Source organism: Bison bison, unplaced genomic scaffold, assembly GCF_000754665.1.
Source record: "Bison bison bison isolate TAMUID 2011002044 unplaced genomic scaffold, Bison_UMD1.0 scf7180017864352, whole genome shotgun sequence".
NCBI lineage: Eukaryota > Metazoa > Chordata > Mammalia > Artiodactyla > Bovidae > Bison > Bison bison.
In genome coordinates, this window is record NW_011494924.1 from 2,691,483 (window position 1) to 2,701,144 (window position 9,662).

Here is a 9,662-nt window from a genome sequence, read left to right on the forward strand (position 1 = left end):
TTATGTGGCTCCTTTAAATTAATGCAAGGAACTGAAAAGGCAAATCTAGGTTGATCATCAGGGTGTAAAGGAATAGTAAAACAGCAACTTTGAGGTCAATAACAAATGCCAATTTCTTGGAATCATACTAGGATTAGGTAGACTAGGTCGTAAAGCACCCATTGGAACAATAACAGCATTAGCAGCTCTCAAATCAGTAAGCATTTTCCATTTAACAGATTTCTTTTGTATAATGAACACTGGAGAATCCCAAGGGCTAAAAGACTCAATAATATGTCCCTTACTAAGTTGTTCATTAATTAATGCAAAGCCTCCAGTTTTCCTTGTTTTAGAGGCCACTGCTCTATCCACACAGGTTGATCAGTTTTCCAATTAAGAGGTACAGGTGTGGGTGGAGGAAGATTAATACGAGCAGTGGCCCCTAGTGAAAACGGGGGGATTTGAAATCTTGAGCAGTCAAAGGATAAATTCTTCCTTGTTGATTTTTGCCCAGGCCCAATCTTCGTATATAACCTTGATTGAACATAATTTGACGACTGGCCTCGCTATATTGATTTTGAGGTTTTTCAAAAGAGTCATCATCACTTTCATCACAAGAATCAGAAGTCTGCAAAGGCTCCAGTACTGACTGAATTAATGCTCATGTGCTCCAAATAGAAACAGGGAGCGGAGTTCCTTTTGTATGTTCTTTTTTTAACTCGGCTCCAACCTTTTCCCAGACTTTAAAATCTAAGGTCCCTATTGATGGGAACCAGCAGCAATATTTAGATGCCGCTTGTAACAATTTCTAATAATCACCCTTCACTAATAGAAGCTCCTCCCGCTTTTAAGAGCTGTCTCAATAAACATATGGGTGATAGTGTTCTGCACTCTCAGCATTTCCCATTTTAACCCTGATTAAATGCCTGAGGACTTACCAGCGGGAATTTTCAAAGGGAGCCCTCTCAACCGTCCCGGGTTCTGCTACCCTGTATTTTCACTTTCGCTGCTAGTGGTCTTTCGCTTCAGCCCCACATTGGGTGCCAGTTGTTGCCCTAATGGTCCGGGAGCGAGCGATGAGAATGAAGACAGATCATGAAATCTGGTGCAGTGGGTCAGGGGACCTGCAGCCTCTACTGGACTGAGGTGCAGAGTCCACTCTGAGTCCAGCTTTTATTCCTAATTGCAGACTACAAAACTTTCTTTGATCTGTCTTTCCCAAGACACTACATTGACGCAGTTCACATCTCCTTGTTTTTACCCCAGGCCATTCCCTTCTGGGATAGTCTCAGGAACAATCAGAAGTGTGTAGGCAGTGTTCATACCCAACGCCGACCCCGTGTTCCAGGGTCCATGCTTTCATGACCCCAGTCATACTCCCTTTTGGGTCTGGCCTTGGGGTTTGTAACAAGGCTATTATTCTAAGAAAGACATGAAAAATAATCATCAATGTGGTTTCTTAATATATGCTGTTTTTCTAAGTGCTGCTATTTCTGTGAAATTTCTCAAGGCTGTGAAAGTACATTATTAGGAATTCCCACTAAACCAGAGCCAAATAAATAAGTCATAATTTTAAAAAATGAATTAAAGGAGTAGGGAATTTATCTCTCAGAGGAGGATGTGGTTAAAAAAGAGGAGAGAAGCAGTGCGCTTCACATCTCAACTTTTCGGATGATTCCAGGGGGTTGAGGGGTCTGGGACATCTGTGGCAGTGTGGAAGGGCTGCCTGTGACCTACAAGGACAGGGTGGCATGGTGTGGGGACTAGGTAAGTTGGGGCTTCAGACTATATTTAGACATCTCTTCGCAGTACTCTTGCCTAGAGAATCCCATGGACGCAGTGGGCTGCAGTCTGTGGGGTCACTAAGAGTCGGACACGACTGAGCGACTTCACTTTCACTTTCGCATGTAGGGCTGTGGCTCGAAGATGAAGACATAGACATTTTGTTCATTCATTTGAAATATACTTATTAAGTACTTGCTCAGTAGCAGATCCAAAGGAGGATAAGAGGCAGTCTGCATTTTCTCTTATTCTGTAGGCTAGAGGTTGGCAAACTCTATAAAAGGACAAATAATAAACATTTTAGGTTTTGCAGGCCTTACGGTCTTTGTTGTAACTACTCAACTCTGTATAGTGAAGGCAGCCTTTGTGTTCCAATACAGCTTTATTTACAAAAGCAGGTGGCAGGCTCAGTCCAGTTCAGTCACTTAGTCGTGTCCGGCTCTTTGCGACCCCATGAACTGCAGCATGCCAGGCCTCCCTGTCCATCACCAACTCCCGGAGTTCACTCAAACTCATGTCCATCGAGTTGGTGATGCCATCCAGCCATCTCATCTTCTGTCGTCCCCTTCTCCTCCTGCCCTCAATCCCTCCCAGTATCAGAGTCTTTTCCAATGAGTCAACTCTTCGCATGAGGTGGCCAAGGTAGCGGAGTTTCAACTTTAGCATCATTCCTTCCAAAGAACACCCAGGACTGATCTCCTTTAGAATGGACTGGTTGGATCTCCTTGCAGTCCAAGGGACTCTCAAGAGTCTTCTCCAACACCACAGTTCAAAAGCATCAATTCTTCCGCACTCAGCTTTCTTCATAGTCCAACTCTCACATCCATACATGATCACTGGAAAAACCATAGCCTTGACTAGACGGACCTTTGTTGGCAAAGTAATGTCTCTGCTTTTGAATATGCTATCTAGGTTGGTCATAACTTTGCTTCCAAGGAGTAAGTGTCTTTTTAATTTCATGGCTGCAGTCACCATCTGCAGTGATTTTGGAGCCCCCAAAAATAAAGTCTGACACTGTTTCCCCATCTATTTGCCATGAAGTGATGGGACCACATGCCATGATCCTAGTTTTCTGAATGTTGAGCTTTAAGCCAACTTTTTCACTTTCCTCTTTCACTTTCATCAAGAGGCTTTTTAGTTCCTCTTCACTTTCTGCCATAAGGGTGGTGTCATCTGAATATCTGAGGTTATTGATATTTCTCCCGGCAATCTTGATTCCAGCTTGTGTTTCTTCCAGTCCAGCGTTTCTCATGATGTACTCTGCATATAAGTTAAATAAGCAGGGTGACAATATACAGCCTTGACGTACTCCTTTTCCTATTTGGAACCAGTCTGTTGGTCCGTGGCCAGTTCTAACTGTTGCTTCCTGACCTGCATACAAATTTCTTAAGAGGCAGGTCAGGTGGTCTGGTATTCCCATCTCTTTCAGAATTTTCCACATTTTGTTGTGATCCACACAGTCAAAGGCTTTGGCATAGTCAATAAAGCAGAAATAGATGTTTTTCTGGAACTCTCTTGCTTTTTCCATGATCCAGCGGATGTTGGCAATTTGATCTCTGGTTCCTCTGCCTTTTCTAAAACCAGTTTGAACATCAGGAATTTCATGGTTCACATATTGCTGAAGCCTGGCTTGGAGAATTTTGAGCATTACTTTACTAGCATGTGAGATGAGTGCAATTGTGTGGTAGTTTGAGCATTCTTTGGCATTGCCTTTCTTTGGGATTGGAATGAAAACTGACCTTTTCCAGTCCTGTGGCCACTGCTGAGTTTTCCAAATTTGCTGACATATTGAGTACAGCACTTTCACAGCATCATCTTTCAGGATTTAGAATAGCTTAATTGGAATTCCATCACCTCCACTTAGCTTTGTTCGTAGTGATGCTTTCTAAGGCCCACTTGACTTCATATTCCAGGATGTCTGGCTCTAGGTGAGTGATCACACCATCGTGATTATCTTGGTCATAAAGATCTTTTTTGTACAGTTCTTCTGTGTATTCTTGCCACCTCTTCTTAATATCTTCTGCTTCTGTTAGGTCCATACCATTTCTGTCCTTTATTGAGCCCATCTTTGCATGAAATGTTCCGTTGGTATCTCTAATTTTCTTGAAGAAATCTCTAGTCTTTCCCATTCTGTTGTTTTCCTCTATTTCTTTGCACTGATTGCTGAGGAAGGCTTTCCTCAGGCTGGACTTGGCCTATGTGCCATTGTTGGCTGACCCCTGTCTGAGCAACAGGGAGCCCTTGAATGGTTTTTTAAAAATGTATTTATTTGGCTGAGCTTGGTCTTAGTTGCAGCATGCAGGATCTTAAGTCTTTGAGCAGCATATTGGATCTTTAGTTGCAGCATGTGGGATCTAGTTCCCTGACCAGGGATTGAACCTGGGCCCCCTGCATTGGGAGTTCAGAGTCTTAGCGACTGGACCACCAGGGAAGTACCCCCTTGAAGGTTCTCGAGCTGAACTGACATGACCAGAGAATGGGTGGGAGGCTAATTACTGAGCATTTGTTTTATGACAGCTATCTTGCTAAGCATCTAATGACTTGGACTAAGATCCTAGGTCTGCCACTTAATGGCTGCTTAGGATTAAAGAGATGGCTCAGTCGGTAAAGAATCTGCCTGCAGTGCAGGGGACACAGGAGATGTGGGTTTGATCCCTGAGTCAAGAAGTTCCCCTGGAGAAGGAAATGGCTACCCACTCCAGTATTCTAGCCTGAAAAATCCCATGAACAGAGGAGCCTGGCAGCTATAGTCCAGGGGGTCACAAAGAGTCAGACATGACTGAGCGACTGAGCAGAGACACGTACAGCAAAGTGGAGGATTTTATTCACCAAGACCCCTGCATCCAGCTTCCTGGGATGTGAGAGAAAAAATTTCCAGCGTAGGGGCAGAGTATGTCTTCTAGGGGAGCAGTGGGTGAGAAATTAGTCTAAAAGAGCAACCTGGAAGCCAGAGTGCCCTGTGTGGGGGAGAGTCTGTGAGGGCTGGGCTTTGGGAAATCATGAGGGGAGCAGAGAAAGCCAGTACATGACAGATAAAAGAACTTGAGAATGAGAAATGCCCAGAGAGGTCTTCAAAGAGCTTTTCCATGCTCTGAGAATATGCTTCTCCTTCAGTGTGTTCTTGAGAAACCAAGTCAACATTTGAATAGCTCTTACTTATGACTTTATGTAGTGCTGCTGTGTCTTAGACTTTAGTAACCAAGCAGAGTGGACTACAGTCCATGGGGTCACAAAGAGACGTGACCATGAGCCCTCCCCACCCTGTTCCACCCATTCATTAACTAGGACATATGAATGTGTCCTGGTCATGTTCAGTTATACATATGAAGTCCCTGATGCATAGTACATACTCAATATATGTTACATGGTATTGGTGGCGGTGGTTCAGTTGCTAAGTCATGTTCAACTCTTGCAACCCCACGGACTGTATGTAGCCTGCCAGGCTCCCGTAGTGCCTTTTGGATCAAAATCAGTTTGGCCATCCAGAGACTCTCTTCCTCCTTCAATGAAATGGGAAACGGAGGCTTTGGAAGGCTAAGCCTTCATAATCAATGATAAAGACCATCTCCAAGAGATTTGGGATAGGAGGGTCCTGGCAGTCATCTTGCCCAACCCCCACACTCTTCAGTCAGTTAAAAGGTTAATGTCAATATTAAGGGGCAGCCTTGGGAGCTAGCAGAGGTAGGTCACCAAAACTTTAACCAGCACTAAGGGTGAAAGTTGGAGAAGGCAATGGCACTCCACTCCAGTACTCTTGCCTGGAAAATCCCATGGATGGAGGAGCCTGGTGGGCTGCAGTCCATGGGGTCGCTAAGAGTCGAACACGGCTGAGTGACTTCACTTTCACTTTTCATTTTCATGCATTGGAGAAGGAGATGGCAACCCACTCCAGTATTCTTGCCTGGAGAATCCCAGGGACGGGGTAGCCTGGTGGGCTGCTGCTTATGGGGTTGCACAGAGTCGGACACGACTGAAGCGACTTAACAGCAGCAGCAGCAAGGGTGAAAGTGGTCATGTATGGATGTGAGAGTTGGACTGTGAAGAAGGCTGAGCGCCGAAGAATTGATGCTTTTGAACTGTGGTGTTGGAGAAGACTCTTGAGAGTCCCTTGGACTGCAAGGAGATCCAACCAGTCCATTCTGAAGGAGATCAGCCCTGGGATTTCTTTGGAGGGAATGATGCTGAAGCTGAAACTCCAGTACTTTGGCCACCTCATAGGAAGAGTTGACTCATTGGAAAAGACTCTGATGTTGGGAGGGATTGGGGGCAGGAGGAGAAGGGGACGACAGAGGATGAGATGGCTGGATGCCATCACTGACTCGATGGACATGAGTTTGAGTGAACTCCAGGAGTTGGTGATGGACACGAGGCCTGGCGTGATGCGATTCATGCGGTCGCAAAGAGTCGGACATGACTGAGCGACTGAACTGAACTGACCTGAAGGGTAAAAGTGAAAGTTGCTGAGTTGTGTCCAACTCTTTGCGACCCTATGGACTATACAGTCCACGAAATTCTCTAGGCCAGAATACTGGAGTGGGTAGCCTTTCCCTTCTCCAGGGGATCTTCCTAGCCCTGGAATCAAACCCAGGTCTCCCACATTGTGGGCAGATTCTTTACCAGCTGAGCCACCAGGGAAACCCAAGAACACAGGAGGGCATAGCCTATGTCTTCTTCCCAGCCCAGGAATTGAACAGGGCCTCCTGCATTGCAGGCTGATTCTTTACCAACTGAGCTGTAAGGGAAGCCTGCACTATGGGTGAGGGTGCTGTTTGAAGGAAGAATGGGTGGAACGGGGGGGGCGAGCTTGTGATCGTGGGTGTGTAGGAGCCTCAGAGTCCATGGGATGTGGCTTCAGAATCCTCCCCTCCTCCGCACACACCAGGAATCAGAACCAGGCAGGGAGGATACATTAGGATTTATGCAGCAGAAAAGCTCATTCAGGAGGAACCAGAATGACACCCTTGGCACAAGCATTAGCAATCAGTATACATTTTTGGTGCCACGGAGGGTCTCCTCGGCCACCTGGCACAGATCCAAGGGCCAGCAAACCCACACTGACCCATCACAAGGGAGAAGGGCCCAGGCTCAGGTACGGAGTGCCCCCCGCCCCACGTGCCTGCATTGTGGGAGGCACTCTACACAGGCTGTCACTTATCCTGAGAATACTTTCTGGCAACTAACCAGGTGGCACTGGGGTTAAGGTTAAGGCATTTGACAGATGAAGAGCCTGAGGCCCAGAGACGCAAAGGCCTGGCCTAAGCTCACTCAGCTACCAGGTGGTGGTTCCAGGAAATGCGCGTGCTTTCTCTGTTCCCCCAGGCCCTCCCAGGCAGGCAGCATCGGGTGTGTACTGTGACACCACCCTTACTCATCTATCCCAAATGAGCCACCTGTTTTCAAACAAATTCTGTACACACAACCCTGGAACTGTGCTGGAGAGAATCCATCCACCCTCTAGGGTGGTTTCCCATATGTAAGCAAGCCTAGTCATACTTGTAGAGGCACACCCAGGCCACTCAAGCCAGAAATATAGCCCCCAGCACTGATAGCTTCCGCTGTTTGCGGAAAAAGAAAAAAAAAAAAAAACCCATTTGAGAAACACAGGAGATATTGCCAGCATTTGTTTATAGAAAGTGTTTAAAATCCCTTCTCAGGGTTGGAAGCAAAAAGCATTCTTTAAATTCTCTATCCCTTTTATATAACTCATGAAAAAGTCTTGCCTTCCACTTATGGAAAGTCTAAGGGGTGAGGTGGGTCACTCTGCAACTCCCATGGCATCACCAGAGGCCATGTTGCCGTATGCTTTTCAGACATTTGGGGATTTAAAGGGTTTATTCACAAGGGTGCTGAGTTGCAGAATTTGCAATCACTGGTTCAGAGCTGATAGTGAAGGCGAGCAGTTTCTAGGTGGCTGAGAAGCAGCACCAAAGCTGGAACAAGGGTTTTTCAAGGCTTCTAAAGGTTGTGGACTTCAGCCCTGGAGACAGAGCCTGTGGACAATGAGAGGGTGGCGTATCTGGACAAGTGCTGTGTGACTTTCAGCCACGCTCCGTCCCTTTCTGGAGCTTCACTTCCGTCATTTATAAAATTTGCAGGGTCCAGTAGGCATTCTTAAAGTGAAACTGTTAGTCACTCAATTGTGTCCGACTCTTTGGAACCCCAAGGACTGTAGCCCACCAGGCACTTCTGTCCTTGGGATTCTCCAGGCAAGAACACTAGAGTGGATTGCCATTCCCTTTTCCAGGGAATCTTCCCAACCCAGGGACTGAACCCAGGTCTCCTACATTGCAGGCAGATTCTTTACTGTCTGAGCCAACAGACAGTAAGCCTCCCCCCATTTCACCAGAAAATCAGAATCAAGAAAAAAAAGATTACCAAGACCCTTGGTGAAGGACAGGGAAGCCTGGCATGCTGCAGTCTCTGGGGTCACAAAGAGTCAGACACCACTGAGCAACTAAACTACAACAACAGGAAGTAAGAAGATGAGCCATGCAGGTATCTTGGGAAGAATGTTCCAGACAGAGAGACAGCACATTCAGCTTGAGTAAATAAGAGCAAGAAGGCTGGTGTGGCTGGAATTGAGTCAAAGGAGAGAGAAACTGGAAGAGTGCAAGGGCAGAGGGGACTGGGGGCCAGTTCATGATCATGTGAAGGGAGCCTTTGGAAAGTTCTTAGCGGAAGAGTGATCTGGCTATAGACGAGGGGTTTAAGCCTGAGTGTAGTGTGGGATGGGGGACAGTTGGGAAGCTAGTGCCAGTGTCATAATCCAAGTAGGAGATTATTGTGGCTCAGTGGTGTCTTGAGCGGGGTGATATATTTTGATGGTAGAACCTACCATGCATGCACGGTCAGTCATGTCCTACTCTTTTGGGCCCCATAGGCTGTAGCCTGCCAGGCTTCTCTGTCCGTGGAATTTTCTAGGCAAGAATACTGGAGCAGGTTACCATTTCCTAAGGATAACACCAAAGATTTTGGTTTGAGTAAGTGGAAGGATGGAGTAACCATTTCCTGAATAGAGAAGACTGTAGAAGAAGCATATTTAGGGGTCAATATCACAAGTGTGGTTTTCAGCAGTTAAAAAAAAAAAAAAGGATTTAAGGAAGAAGTGACAATGCATGTAAAGCAGTTAGAACACCACCAGGCACTTCATGCACACTCATGCAAGGTTAATATTATCCTTATTTTTACACTGCTGGTTTTGTAGAAAAGCCAGGACTCAAACCAGGAATCTGGGGACTTTCCTGGTGGTTCAGTGGTCAGGAACACACCTTCTAATTCAAGGGAAGCAGGTCTGATCCCTGGTTGGATAACTAAGATCCCACATGCTGTGGGGTAACTAAGCCTGGAGGAAGGGAGTGGAGATTCCTGCAAATGGGCTTGGGTTCCAATTTTCCAGTCCCACTGTGACCACAGCCCACTCACCTCACCTCTGCAGCCTCAGCTCACCTGTTACTTCAAGAGTTGTGAAGATTAATATAGAATATGAAATACCCATCCTAAGGTAACGAAGCCAGAATACTGCAACTAGAGGAACCCAGGTGCTGCAATGAACACCCAGTGCAGCCTAAAAACAAATAAGCAAACAAACAGTTTCTTTGGCTCCAAACCTGGGTTTGTTTTTCTTCTTAAACATCCTCAGTCTTCCATGATCCTTGTCCTGAACATTTCATGCTGATACTGTCAGAAAGTTCTTCCTCCTGTTTAATGGCAGTCTGTCCTATTGCATTTGGTATCAGAGATACCAAAGGAACATTTCATGCAAAGATGGGCTCGATAAAGGACAGAAATGGTATGGACCTAACAGAAGCAGAAGATATTAAGAAGAGGTGGCAAGAATACACAGAAGAACTGTACAAAAAAGATCTTCACGACCCAGATAATCATGATGGTGTGATCACTCA

The 9,662-nt window shown here is 46.0% G+C and overlaps 1 non-coding gene across 1 annotated transcript; it reads right to left on the reverse strand.

Annotated features, from left to right (window-relative positions):
* Positions 1-4,119: 4,119 nt before the first annotated feature.
* On the reverse strand, positions 4,120-4,192 carry TRNAG-CCC. Its single transcript has one exon. It is a non-coding gene; the product is annotated as a tRNA-Gly (tRNA).
* Positions 4,193-9,662: the final 5,470 nt, after the last annotated feature.